Consider the following 12279-nt stretch of genomic DNA (forward strand, 5'->3'; position numbering starts at 1 on the left):
GCATCAAGTCCTGCTCTGACCCTATACTGAGATTTATACAACTCCCAAGCCCTTCCTTCCTACTCAGTTGACCAAATCTGTAACCTTGTGCATAGAATCTGCATTGGGTTTAACTTTTGGTTTGTTTTGCCTCTATTTTTATGTGATTGGGGTCCATCTTGCTCTCATTCCATCAGATATAATATGGGGATTATTTTAAAATAGTGATAAAAGCGACGTCAGAAATCTTTTGGTGAGAAGGATTAATGTGGGTTCTGGGGGGAAAATATTGGTTTACTTCTTTGCTAAAAAGTACAATGAGTAGAGGAAAAATGACTCAGAAGAATAAAAAGGACACAGGATAGTATCTCAAGCAAAATGGACATGAAACAAAACTACAAAGCAAATACTGTGCACAATTATTGACCAAAAAGGAGAGAGGCTGAGATTTAGAAAACAAATATTTTTCAACACAGACACATACGGAGCCAGAAGGCATTTTAATGTTCTGGTTTTTTTGGTTGTTTTTTTTTTAGTGTGTGTTTTTTTAAATCATCTATATCAGGAGAATTTATGATCAGAACATTTATTCATGATTTTTAGAGTTAATAAATAAAAAGGGGAGCTTGGCATATTAAACGAAGACTCTGTTTTCCACAATGTATTCAGCAATAGACACCTGGAATGTCCCAACCAGCAGTGAGGAAACTGAAGCTCAGGGGCCTCCACACATAGCTTTCTATCTCTTTTTATTTTTATTTTTTTAAATGTTTATTTACTTTTTGAAAGAGAGAGAGAGAGAGAGAAAGAGAGAGTGGGGGAGGGGCAGAGAGAAAGGGAGACCGAAAGAGCAGGGGAGGGGCAGACAGAGGGAGACAGAGAATCTGAAGCAGGCTCTGTGCTGTCAGCACAAAGCCCAATGTGGGGCTTGAACCCACGAACCGTGAGATCATGACCTGAGCCGAAGTCAGATACTCAACCTACTGAGCCACCCAGGTACCCCTTTATTTCTTTTTAAGGGACTAACATCTGACAATCCATGGGCCCAAATAAACTCAGGTTAGTATGACCAGTTTAAGAATTTAAATGGTCAAGTGACCCAAACTGATGCATAATAAGCTATTTATAAGAATTCTAGTTACTACCAAAGTGGAGTCATTTTTTCCCCCTCAGGAAAAATGGTTTCGTGTGGCCGTAGTTTATAATATGGTATATGTGGATATCCCATCTATATCTGTAATTAGACCTTCACATTGAAGGGGAAGACTGGAAACCTGTCAACCTTCATCTTCACAAAAAAGAGGGCTTCATTTTTATCTTGACCCATATGTACAGAAAAGATCTTCAATTGGCAAGATTATTATATTACACTGTCTCGTTTGAGATTTTGAGACTATTCTATAAAGCTGTGGAATGAAGTGCTGGGAGGCTCCTCACTGCACTGGTACTGATGTGGGAGTCAGAGGTTCAAGAAACCTGTTGAAAGTCACACAACCAGCCAGTGGTAAAGATGAGGCTGAATCTACTCTCTGCATTCCCAAATTAGAATTTTCAAATCTGAACTCCTCCCCAGGCATTCAAACATAGATTCTGCATCCAGTGTCTGAAAATCTGATGTGTCTCTTGATTGCTTTTCTTCTCTTTTCATTCATATGGTTTTAGATTTTCATTACTTCTCATTCACTCATTTGTTCATTCAGTCAGCAAATATTTGAGCAGTTACCATGTGCTGAGCGTGTTCTATGCTCCAAGTGATACAGCATGTATGGACTTTATATTCCACTTGGAAAGATAGATAATAGTGAGAGAGGGGGGGGGAGAAGGAAGAAAAAAAGGAAGGAAGGAAGGAAGGAAGGAAGGAAGGAAGGAAGGAAGGAAAGAAAGAAAGAAAGAAAGAAAGAAAGAAAGGAAGGAAGAAAGAGCCAAAGGTGCCAGGGGTAGCTATTTCTATAGAATGGACAGATGGACAGAGGGACAAGTTCTCTACCATAAGGTAACTTTGGAACAAAGATATGGAGGGAACAAGGAGACAGGCAGGGCAGACATCATGGATATACTATCTATGTAACGGTATAAGGCATTACACTTGGTTCAATTCTCTACTGTCACCATCCTGAGATTCTTAATGATTTAACAAAATACATTTTCATTTTATACTGGACCAAACAGACTACCTAGCTGGTCCTGGACTGAGAATGAGCTATGTGATAACTGGGGAGAGAGATCTGCAGGCAAAAGACACCAGTGAGCACACAAGGGCTAAAATGAACAAGGAACAGAAGGCAAGTCAACTGGAGTGGGGCAGGAAGAGGGGAGAGTGACAGGAGATGGCATTGGCGAGGTGGGAAGGGTGCCACAGATGGGCCCATGTAGGGACTTTGGCCACCACTCTGAGTGAGATGGCAAAGCCATTGACCAGAACAGTGACATTATTTGACCTTCATTTGAAAACAATTATCCTGGATTTGAGATATTTGGCTATTATAGGAGTACAGTGTAAGATTTACCTATTTCCCAAAATAGGCTAAGAGCCATTTTACTAAAATTAGTTCCATAACTTATAAAGAAGCCTTTTTATTTTTTTAAAAGAAATCCAAAATGTTAAACAAACATATTAAAAACTTCATGAATATGACAGATTATCAACTCTCAATGGTTATACAGACTAAATCTTTTTAAAAATTGATTCCTTTCCTAGATGGTTTCAATTTTTAGATCCTCACAGCTGTAATTCCTAGCCACAAATATTCCTGCCCACAGAAATATCCTTTTCTTTATCTAGTTTTACTAGAAGGACCACACATTTCCTAGAGAATGTCTAATATTCTGCTGTACTTCAGTTCCTTTTCTTGAGAAAGAGAAGAAAAAAAAATCACGCTCCATTGTTGAATAACACCACTGTTTCATGAAAGAAGATGTTTCTGCCAGATGTCCAAAGGAAAGAATCTTAATCAATTCTATTGCTGGCTTCTATTTGATTTATTTCTGGAAACTTAAACATTATAAATTTCAGAAATGAAATCTGAAGATTATCGAGTGTTTAATATATGTAATAAAAAAAGAGATTTGATATAAAGCATGAAAAGAAATTTCAAAGTTGCCGAAGGATGTGCCAGAGTGAAAGAGAAGCACTGGGGACATGAAGGACACTAGAGATTTATATTTGTAGTTATAGAAGTGCCTTTGTAATGTGGGGTCCGAGTGTGTCTTCCAAAGTTGATGGGAAATTATTAGGGGAAAAATAATGTTACCTTAGGGCCGTCTTGTGCATGTGCAGTCCTTTTGGCAACACTGCAAGCACTTTCGTATCTTTCATCTCACTTTATCCTCACCATTTCTGAAATGAGTGAGGTGGGTTTTATTTTAATGTGCAGATGAAGAAATGGAGCCTAAAGAATTTAAATAGTAAACTCAAGGTCAATAGCAAACTAATGACATAACCAGGAGTCTAGACATCTTGACTCTTCGTTCAATATTCATTCCATGTCTTTACGCTTGTTCCTTTCATGCTAAGGAGATATGGTGGCAGCTGGATGTGCTTAGTAAAAATAGGCCAAAACGTACCTGCTGAACAGTGGTCACTGATGGTACGAGGTATACAAAGAGATAGGAAAACACACACACACACACACACACACACACACACACACACACAGTTAAAAGGAATATAAATTGGACTTCTTCACAATTAAAAACTTCTGCTTTGCAAATGATACTGTTAAGAAAATGAAAAGACACACCATGGACTGAGAGCAAATATTGGCCAAATAAATACAAAGGTCTCGTATCCAGAATATATAAATTGCTCTGCAAATTCAATAATGAGGGAACATCCAACCCAATTAAACATGGAAATATGTGAAGGGACACTCTACCACAAAGTATGGATAGCTAGTAAGCCTGTGGAACGTTGCCCATCTTCGTTAGCCATCAGAAAAATGGGAATTGAAATCACAGTGTGATACTGGTACACACCTAACACAAAGGCTAAAATAAGAATATCAGACAATGCAAGAACTAATAAGCCTATAAAGTGACTGGAACTCTCATATAATTGCCGGCAAGAATGTAAAATGTAGAGTAATTTGGCAGTTTCATATCAGTTATCGTATACCCAGAATTGCCACTCCTCGATATTTGTGTACCCAAAGGAAATGAAAACTTATGATCATATAAAGACCTGTACCTGAATGTTTATAGCAGCTTTATTCACAAGTTGCCTGTAGTGAAACAACTCCTATGTGCTTTAAGTAACAAATGGATACACAAACTGTGGCACATCCATGTAAAGGAATACTGTTTGGCAATAAAAAGGAATAAAGTACTGATACCTGCAACACCCTGGATGAATCTCTAATGCATTCTGCTAAATGAAAGAAGCCAGACTCAAAAGGCTGTGTACTATATGCTTCCATTTACTTGATATTCTGGAAAAGGCAAAACAGATCAGTAGTTGCCAGGGGTAGAAAACAGAGGAAGAGGTTAATTGCAAAGGGGTATAAGGACATTTTTGAAGGTCATGAAGTGTTTCTACATCTTGATTCTGGTAGCTGTCACATTATTTGTAACTAGATGTGTCAAGCTCATAGAACTGCACATTGAAAATGGTCAATGTCATTAAATGTAAATTATGCCACACTCTTTAATTTTTTAATTTCTTTGTTAAAGTTTATTTATTTTGAGAGAGAAAGCACAAGTGGGGGAAGGAGGAGGAGGAGGAGGAGGAGGAGGAGGGAGGAGGAGAAGGAGGAAGAAGAGGAGGAGGAGGAGGAGGTGGAGAAGAGAGAGAGAGAGAGAGAGAGAGAGAGAGAAAGAGAGAATATCCCAAGCAGGCTCTGCACTGACAGTGCAGAGCCCAATGTGGGGCTAGAACTCATGAACTGTGAGATCATGACCTGAGCCAAAGTTGAACACTTAACCGAATGAACCACCCAGGCACCCCATATGCCACACTTTTCTAAAGAAAGGAATATAAATACATGAAATCCAGTTGAAACCAAAAGACACAATATCTAGCTGATAGAAAAAGAAGAAAATATGGCAGACAATAAGAAAAACATAAATTGTATAGAATGTCTCAGATTTGACAGTAAATGTAAATTAGCAGTTGAAATTTCCAATTACTATCTTTGAAAGTGAAAATTAGAAGCCATTTGACTGGGATCGAGTCTATGTTCAAGTTTAAAAACTATGCATCGATGATAATCATAAGAATGAGATAAGGTCCTAAGTGATCTAAGTAGCCCTTAAGTATAATTTTTAAAATGAAATGGTAACTAAAAAAACGCCTTGACTTACTAATTGATTCAGCCACACAGAAATGATCTGAATAATCAAGCCTCCAGGATGTAAACCCCCAAATCTTTACTCAGCAAAGGCAGATGAAAGACAAAAAAACATTACCATTGAAGGCCGCTCTTCAATTGGTCAAAAGGTATGGTTGGTCTTTAGTCTAGTAACTTTAGTCTTTAGTACTGTATGTGATTATTGCTTATTTGTCCTAAGTATTTGATACTTTAAGTATTTGGTATTTGACAAGATGCCAGCATGGTGGACCTATCAGTCTTTTCCATATTTCAGGTCTGGTAGTTTTCATGATCCAGTCATGCTAATGGAACAGTCTGATCATTTTGTGGAATCTATTTCCTGGACTTGGTCTTTAATGCATTCACTGATCTTTTATCAAAAATACAGAGACCTCAGGTTTTGTAAAAACAGTCATACGTTTCCGCAAAGAGAGGAAGCACTGCTTTGTATTCAGGTAATCAGATTTTAAAAATAAAAACGGGAGAATCAAAGAAGTACAAATGAATGTAACCTTGAAATGCCATTTTCACGTCTACTAAAATAACAACAGTAAACAAACAAAAAACAATAGTTCTCAGGCCTGTCAATGATTATGATGAAAGTGGTACACTTACTTTTGCTAAAATGGCCTTAGAAGTTTCTAAAATTATTTAAAATGGAAACACTTCATGAGATCTTAAAAAATGTACATTTTGATTAAATAATTCTCCATTTAGGAATTTATTGAGAGATCATTTCATGGGAACAAAATGATGCCTGACCCATATATCATTTCAGAATGAGCTAAAATAGCATTAAAATAGAAAGCTAATTAAATGTACACCATTAGGGGAATTCGAGAAAAAAGAAAAGAAATTTAGAGGACTACAGGCTGCGGGGACCTCTGAGGTAGCATGAGATTTGGTTTTAGCTAGCTGTAGTCAGATTGATGGGTGAATATCTCTTGCTTCCTCCATACTGCCCTGATAATGGTGCCAAGCACCATATAACAAACTATACATTTTATTTTCTTCTAAACTGTCTCCTTTAATTAAAGCAAAAGCCACTCCATGAGTGGAGGGATTTTTGCCTGTCTTCACTGTTTTATATTTTTTTCTCTGTGCCTAGAGCAGGTCCTGGCACATAGCAGATACTAAATAAATATTCATTAAAAAAATAACAAAGAGGGAAGGAAAAGATAGTAAGGATTTTTTCATGGTCTGATTTTGATTCTGTTTCTGGTTTTTGCTTTTTACTCAGTCATTTGTTTAGTTGTTCATGCAACGAATATTTACCAAGCCCTCCTCTGAGCCAGACGTCCTAAGAGATGTTGGTTCATAGATATGAACTGGAGAGTTGTGATCCTGCGGGAGTCTGAAGTTCACTGCATGATGGGAAAAATGGCCATGGGAGTGTGATCATGAGGGAGATCATGAGGGGAAGTAGAGGGCACAATGGGGATGAATACCTCAGAGAACTCACCGCCTCGGGGATTAGTGATCCTTAGGGATCAAAGCCTTGAGCGGTGAGGAAAAAAGCTCATTAGCAGAGAATGTTCCAGGCCTGGTGGACACACATGTGAAGGCTTAGAGCCACAGAGCACGGCACCTCCAAGGACACAAGGAAGGCCAAGGTGGCTGTGGCTGAGGGTGTGACCGTGGCAGGAAACACAGTGCTTGATGAGGGCATGGAGGCAGACAGACTGGAACGGGAAGCCCTGGAAAGCCCTCTTCAGGACTTTGGTCTCTGTCCCCAAAGTGACAGGAAACAGTTGACAAAGTTTAGATTTGAACAGGGGAATGATATGATCATATTTGAAGTTTGCAGAGACGGTTGTGGCTGTAGCATTGAACATGGGCAGGAGGCATTTAAGACTAGAGGCGGCTGGCCCCGAGGGTAACACAAGCGCAGGCTGGTGGCCAGAAGTCCTGGGTCCCCTCCTTGTTCTCCCAGATTCTCCCACATATAAAGGAACTCTCTGTATTCTCCTATGGGGTGGTTATAAGACGTAAAGGCTGCAAAGTGAGGTCAGTGTGACCTGCATTTTGTTTTCCTCATCTGACCTGGAAGAGAAGATCCTAGAAATGAAAAGGAGGCCCACATTTTCTCAGGAATGAGGTGTGAGCTGAGAAATGGCCTCATCCTCCCCAGTAGCCCATCTGGAAAGAGTGTGAAGATAGTTGTTGGATTCCTACTTTCAATTCCTTTGATCAGTTATCACAGCTTGGGGATGCATGCCATTAAGTGATCCAGGTTTTCCATTGCTTTTACCACATAGGTTAGTTTGGTGGCAGGGACAGAGGGGATATGAAGAAGCTGAGGCTTGCAGAATTCTTCTGTCTGTCCCACACACGCCTCGGCCCTGATAACAGACCCAAGGGAGGCGGTTTCCCTGGGGAGTGTCCCAGGCTCCCAGGGGCGATGCTGGCTGCCGACTCCTCAGTTCTGCATTTCTAATCAGTGCCTAGCCTGCTGCGGTTTGGGGCCCAGCCTTTCAATTATTCAAGAATTGGAAAGTTATTTGTTGCCTGATACAGGATTTGCTTTTGTTCGACAGAACAAAACCCTGGTAGGTGAGATTCAGCACCCAGGGCGGCCAGGTCTCCAGATGCATGCGGGTAGCTGGCAGAGGGGCATTGCTCTGGGAAGGGGTCTGGTTCAAACAGCATATAGAGTGGATGCAAGAAGGAAAAAAACAAACAAACCACAGAGATGAATAGCGCACATCCTGATTTTGCCTTCTATTTGTCCAGCTAGAAAAGTAGCAGAAATAACAGAAACCTGAGGCTGTGGCTGAGGGAAGAGGCAGCTTTGCAGGGAAGCGGCCCCAAGCCAGGTGGGGAGTGCTCTGAGTTCTAGCTCAGATTCCATCTGCTAACCTGTCCTGTGTCTTCAGGGAGATCATTCTCCTCTTTGGGCCATGTCTCCTCACCTGTGAAATGAGGAAGATGGATTAAATGATCTCTAAGCTTCCACCACACCTCTGTCTTCCAATTTTGGGGCGATGTTCAGGTCCTGGTGCCCACCGTTCCTAGATCCTCTGTAGAGGATGGAGCTGGTGCTGTTATAATCACTTCTGTTCATTGTCACCCATTCAATATTTTATTCTCTCTTTCAACAAACACATACTGAACGCTTGCTGCATCCCTGGCAGGGGGAACCCCTTCAGGGGATCCCAGACTGAAGGTCTCACGTGATGCAGCCAGATTATGAAGGCTGGTGGAATATTACTTCTACTTTTGTTCCTATGAGACTTTGAAGACTGGGTTAGTTCTAGAAGCCACGGGGCCCATTCACATATGCATTGGTTCATTAAACAAACATAGACTGAGCGTAAATTATAAGCTAGGTGGCATATAAGGGAAAGTCAAAGATGAGTCAGGTAAATGGCTTGCCCTCAAATTTACATGGTCTTGTTGATGAGGCTGATGTATATAATAAGTAAACTATAAGGCAGATAAATGCAAGGAAAATTATATATACAGGGAATTATGAGGGCACAGAGGAGCAGTACCACTGAACACTGGAGAGATTGGGGGCACCGCTCAGAGGGACTGGGATCTGAGCTGAGGGTTATTTTCAAATAGTCATATTACTTTATTCTGATTATGAAAGTTATATACACACATATATATGCATATATAGCTGTATGTAATATGTATGATTATGTGATACCTGGTCATCTTAATTTTCTTCTTCCTTGAAAGTTCTGAATTTTCCTTCATAAATGTGTATATGTATATGTATTTGTATATGTATATATAAGAAACAAAATTCTAAACATTCAAGAGAAGAAAACTGAGATGACCAGTTATCCCATAGTTCAGAGGTAATAACTAAAAAAAGATTTAAAAAGGCATATAACTTCAGTATATATTTTTAGATTTTTTTGATGTCTTTTCTGCCTTCTTTTTATTTTTTGACCAAAAAAAATCACACCATAAATACTGCTTTGTAAGTTGCATTTTTATTTGATAATATATCATTGACATTTTCACATCAATAAATAAAATTCTTCTTCATTATTTTTAAGAGCTGTATATCATATTCTATTGTATAAATGCCTTGTTATTCTTTTAACTAATGCTCTATTGATAGATTTGGGTTATTCCAATTTTTCAGTATTGTAAACAACATTGTGATAAACATGTTTCTCCTTAGGACAAATTCTTAGAAGCTGGATATCTAGGCCAAAGGATATTTTAAGTACTGACACACATTTCCATATTGTGCTTTAGTTTAAAAGCAGAATTATATGTGTGTGTGTGTGTGTGTGTGTGTGTGTGTGTACTCACAAGTACACGTGTTTGCTTTAGTTAATATTAACTGAGTACTTCCTATGTTCCAGATACTAGACTAAGAACTTTACACACACCATCTGATCTAATGATTGTAATATTTCAGCCCAAACAAACCACTGTTCCATAAACTCATTATAAAAGATATTTCAAGAAAAATAATCCAGAAACACATTTAATTTGCCAACCCAAGAAACTTAGTAGTATTTGGAAGCAGAAGGATTAGCATATTAAGTCCAAAAGGAATAATTAAATCTTTGTCTTAGCTTTGTTAAGATGTCAGACATTCTATGCCATTGGCCAGAGTCTATGACCTGTAAATTTAAATCGCAATGGGGAAGTTGCTCAAGAAAAGTCTGTGACTGTGGCCATGATGAACATACAGCCCTGCAGTAAATCCACTACATTTTTATTTCTCTATGCCAGCTGATATTGCTAGAGTTTGTCCTAGAAATTAGGAGACCCTAGGTCTTGATTTGCCTAGGGTAGTCCTGTTGTCTTGAAATAAATATTGATAGTGCATTCTTTTGTTCTCAAAAGTATGCCAGTTTGGACAATAATTTACTTTGAGGAAACTTGTTGCAGAGGGACAGGCTTGCTGATGAGACAGAAGCAAGTGTGAGCAGTGGCATCTATAAAAGGTGCTCATTCCCTTATGCTCAAGGCAGGCATCTCTATCCCTAACTTTCTAAAGAAACGTACTTCCCCTATCATGCAGCAGGGTATCTGGTCACTTCACTTATCCAGATAATAGCTGAAAATCAGAGAAAAAGCCAAAGTATCTGTGTAGTAAGAATTAGTAAATCCTGTAATAAAGTTCTTGCCCTAGTCTATGGGAAAAATTCTTATTCAAAGCCTGTCTACTCTTCTTTTACTCATAGATCTCTCCAAAGCTTGGGTATCTTATTTCCTCCCCCCAGGTGATTAAAAGGATAGGTTAGAAAAGAGAACAAATGCCTAAGGCAACACTTCAGCTTGAGCAGAAAGAGAGAAAAAATGGCTTATATGAGAGAGAGAAGACAGAAAACTTAAAAGGAAAGGAAAGGACCACCATTGCAACAGCCCAGGACCCTGCGATGAAGCCGGAGAGAATCAGCACAGGGGGCAGTGATGGGAGTTCATAATGATGACCTTGAACTATCAAGAAAGTGTTTTATGCATTTGGTAGGTTGTATTTAAGAAGGTAGCACAGCCTGAAACATTTTAGATGGGATCTCTATCCAAACTAGTTTATATTGTTGAAATTAGACTTATAAGAGGTAAATCTTCAGCAATCTGAACTCCTTGATTATATGGAATGACTTAACCTTCTGAGAGTCCTGGGCAGGAAAAAAAAAAGTAATATATAAATAAAGGCATTTAAGTCATACCCTCAGACCTCAAATTCTTATTGATAATGTAAGTTTTTCACTTCCTAGATGTCTTTGCATTTTACAAAGGACTCAAGTTCCAGTAATATAATTCCAGGCACTGAGAACACAGGAGGAAAGTTTTCAGAGCCAAAGGATTTTTCTGCTTATCTATGCAGAGAGTGTGGCTTTTCTTCCTGTGAACATAGTCCTGTAAAAAGGGTGGCCTTCTTAGCTGCTCATGTCCTTTGGAGTCATAAACTCCCACCTCTGAGGGACCCTCTGGACTTGAATCAAGTCCATAAGACAAAGAGCAGAGAGTCAAACATGCTCATGGTCAGACAGAAGGCTAAGGGGTTCCCAGAGCAACTGAGGGTACTACTCAGAACTAATCAGAAACAAAATTATGGATCACTTAAGTGACAAGTGGTCCTGAGCTCTCAGAGTCAAGACCATTGGGGTTCTGAGAATTCTGGCTGAATATCCAGCAGGCCTCTGCTCATTAATTCCATCCGTGGTGATGTTTAAAGTGTAATGAAAACTCAATGCAAAAAAATTAGAAGACTTGGAGCTGTTAATAGTTATCCCCAGGACACATAGCCTGAAGACAGAGGATGGAGGGAGCAGGAAAGAGAGATGGATAAGGCCACCTCCACTGCTGTGTTGCTCTCCTCATTGGTGCCCCACAGGAAACTCAGCCTAGACTTCAGATGGCTCCCTGGCTGGATAAAAGCTCTAGATGAAAGGAGCACCATCTGACCCATTAGAGGGTCAATCCTCCCCTCTACCTAAAGCCTCAGCTCAACAGAGTAGCTCTGAGGTCTGGGACAGACACTTAACTCTGCAGAACCATGATGCATCCCTGCATGTCGTTCCCCAAAGTAATTCTGGTCTACATCTCCCTGCCAGAGGCTCAGTGCCCCTCCCAGAATGTCACTAATCCAATACCCACTCTTTCTCTAGGAGATAGAACCTAGGTTTTTAATGTCCAACCAGGAAAAATAGCTGTTCAGATCCAAACAGCTCTCTGTTGACTCTACTTGCTCTTTTGATGCTTTGGGGGTACCAGTTTCTCATTCTTTCCTGCTGGAGAAAGAAGGACAGCAGGGCCACAGGAAGCTGATTCAGATATGCAGGGACTAAACAAGTTATGTCCCAGACTTGGGTTGAGGCAGGAAGAGTGGCTGCTTCCCATGCATGATCTCTTCTTGTACATGGATATCTCCTTTATTAAAAACAGTATCTATTTTCTGTGGTTAATATTTATAATTCCATTATTAGAGGCTTATTCCCCTGTGGCTTGTGTGGGCCCACCTTATATGTCTCATCAATCATTGTACCTCTCATGCTGCAATAAAAGGTGTAGA

Source organism: Panthera tigris, chromosome A3 (assembly GCF_018350195.1).
Source record: "Panthera tigris isolate Pti1 chromosome A3, P.tigris_Pti1_mat1.1, whole genome shotgun sequence".
In the NCBI taxonomy this organism is placed as follows: Eukaryota; Metazoa; Chordata; class Mammalia; order Carnivora; family Felidae; genus Panthera; species Panthera tigris.